At 55.8% G+C, this 2,701-nt stretch overlaps 1 protein-coding gene across 1 annotated transcript in view; it reads right to left on the bottom strand.

Moving 5' to 3' along the window:
* The window catches only part of LOC310817985 (afadin-like), a gene marked incomplete at its 5' end in the record, with an annotated part of 51,232 nt that overhangs the window by 35,159 nt on the left and 13,372 nt on the right, over nt 1-2,701 (bottom strand). The window lies entirely within an intron of this gene.

Genomic DNA, 2,701 nt, shown 5'->3' with positions numbered 1-2,701 from the left:
CTGACTGTCTGACTGTCTGACTGTCTGACTGACTGCCTGTATGACTGTCTGTCTGACTGCCAGCTAGACTGTCTGACTGCCTGTATGACTGTCTGACTGACTGACTGACTGATGAGTGGGTTAACAGCCATGTCAACTCAACTACTGGTTCAAGTGTTGCTGCTCAATGGCTTCTCTATGAACACCTGAGGGGTTACGGTTAGAGGGTTAGGGTTAGTCTGGCTGAGGGGTTAGGGTTAGTCTGGCTGTGCCTGGGGGGAACAGCTGAGGGGTTAGGGTTAGTCTGGCTGTGCCTGGGGGGAACAGCTGAGGGGTTGGGGTTAGTCTGGCTGTGCCTGGGGGGAACAGCTGAGGGGTTAGGGTTAGTCTGGCTGTGCCTGGGGGAACAGCTGAGGGGTTGGGGTTAGTCTGGATGTGCCTGGGGGGAACAGCTGAGGGGTTGGGGTTAGTCTGGCTGTGCCTGGGGGGAACAGCTGAGGGGTTAGGGTTAGTCTGGCTGTGCCTGGGGGGAACAGCTGAGGGGTTAGGGTTAGTCTGGCTGTGCCTGGGGGGAACAGCTGAGGGGTTGGGGTTAGTCTGGCTGTGCCTGGGGGCCTCAGAGAGGAGACCTCGCCTAGTGCAGGCCAGCACAGGCAGGTCCCAGGGCAGCTAAAGAGGTCCTGAAGGACTACGGTCTGCACAGGCACTTCCCAGGGCAGCTAAAGGGGTCCTTGTGGACTAGCTGGGCCTTGATGCACAGTGCAGAACAGTGAAGAGTCAGCACAGGCAGGTCTGAGGACGGCTATATGGAGGCCAGGGTCAGCCAGGGACAGGACCCCGTCTGGAGACGCAGACAAAAACACACAAGTCACCGCGCCGTGATGTCACAATGACACGATGTCACCACGCGTCGGAGGATGACATCAACAACCTCTGACCCCAAACGCTGCGTTAATGTCAACTGACGTCACGCCTCCGAGCCTGCAACACTCTGACAGACACCGTGGGGGGGGGGGGGGGGGGCCTCTGAGCCTGCAACACTCTGACAGACACCGTGGGGGGGGGGGGGGGGGGGGGGGGAGAGACAGACAGAAACACGCGTTGGCAGGGAGACAGCTAGGGAGCGTCCGCCTCCGTATGTCCCTGCCACTCTGACACCAGATTAGATTGTTACACCAATTTACTCTCAATCTAATAAACACACTCACTAACCAGCCTGACACACTGCTATCAGCGGAAAAGACTACAACCCCCAGCCTACATACAGTGTAAAGACTACAACTCTCAGCCTACATACAGTGTAAAGACTAAAACCCCAGCATACATACAGTGTAAACACAGAGGTCGTGACCCCTGTGAGAGGGGCTCTTATCTGTCTGAACAGAACAGCAGGCAACACCTTCTACACACACTCTACACCAGACTCCACTATCAGGCGTCCAGACAGGCAGGCAGGCAGGCAGGCAGGCAGGCAGGCAGGCAGGCAGGCAGGCAGGCAGGCAGGCAGGCAGGCAGCTGGGGACAGGGACCCCCAATACAACACTACACTCATCTGGTTTGTATTGTATGAGTTGTTTAGTTGTTCTTGTGGTGAAGCACTTTGGGGCATTTGTCTTTGCAAAAAGTGCTGTACAAACACGTGATTGATTGATTACGAATGAAGATCAGAAGCCAGCTCAGCTGCCAACCCCCCCAATACAACACGAATAAAGACTAACAATCACATGACACACTGGTACAACACACATCTCCCCTTTCCCATGCCCCCCCCCCCTCTACTTTACACCCTGGCCCTCCTTAACCTTCCACCCCCACCCCCCCCACCCCAACTCTACTTTACACCCTGGCCCTCCTTAACCTTCCGCCCCTCCCTCCCTCCCCCCAGCGTGACGACTGAGGGGGTCTGAAGAGGGTCTGTTTCCGCCCAGCGGGGGGGGGGTGAGAGCAGGTCGGACCATGAGCAGAGAGGCAGAGGGAGGAGGAGAGGAGAGGCAGAGGGAGGAGGAGAGGAGAGGAGAGCAGAAACACCATCAGGTCTCCTGGTGCTTAGTTAAACAAAGAACCTCTCCCTCTCGCCTAATAGAAGACAGATCTGACACACACACACACACACACACACACACACACACACACACGGAGGGCTGCATCCTCCTGTACAGCTGGGGTCATAACACACAGAGAGAGAGAGAATGCAAGAGAGAGAGAATGCGGGAGAGAGAGAGGGAGGGAGAGAGAGGGAGAGGGGGGCGGAGAGGAGAGGATTGAGTTACTCCGGGCTCTGTGGTGTAATTCTGGGTCAACAGCAGCTTTAATCCCAGGTATGCATCTAAAATCCATATTAAAGACAAACACGCCACGTTTCTAGGAACGCAGAGAGGGCCAGCAGAGACATGCACACCTGCACCTCCCATGCACACCTGTACTTAATATACACACACACACACACACACAGTAGAGGCCTCTTGGGGTAACCTGCCTGACTGACATGTCCAAACAGCAAACCACAGCTAGAAGATTTTAACTCAGAGTGGAATTCACACCAGCAACACTGTAAAGGCTGTTTCTCAATCTCAGACAGACCTCCAGCCCACAGGGGAGTCTTCAGCAGCACTTCCCCCAGGAACAGAGCTCTCTCCTGGGCCTTTCCTCCCTGGAGGCCTGGGTGTGTCTGGGAGGTCAACGCACATCCTGGTAGATTGACCTGGTACGGCTCAGACAGACC

The sequence above is a fragment of the Argentina silus genome (assembly GCF_951799395.1).
Source record: "Argentina silus genome assembly, chromosome: 17".
Lineage (NCBI taxonomy): Eukaryota > Metazoa > Chordata > Actinopteri > Argentiniformes > Argentinidae > Argentina > Argentina silus.
This window is presented reverse-complemented; position numbering and strand designations above follow the sequence as displayed.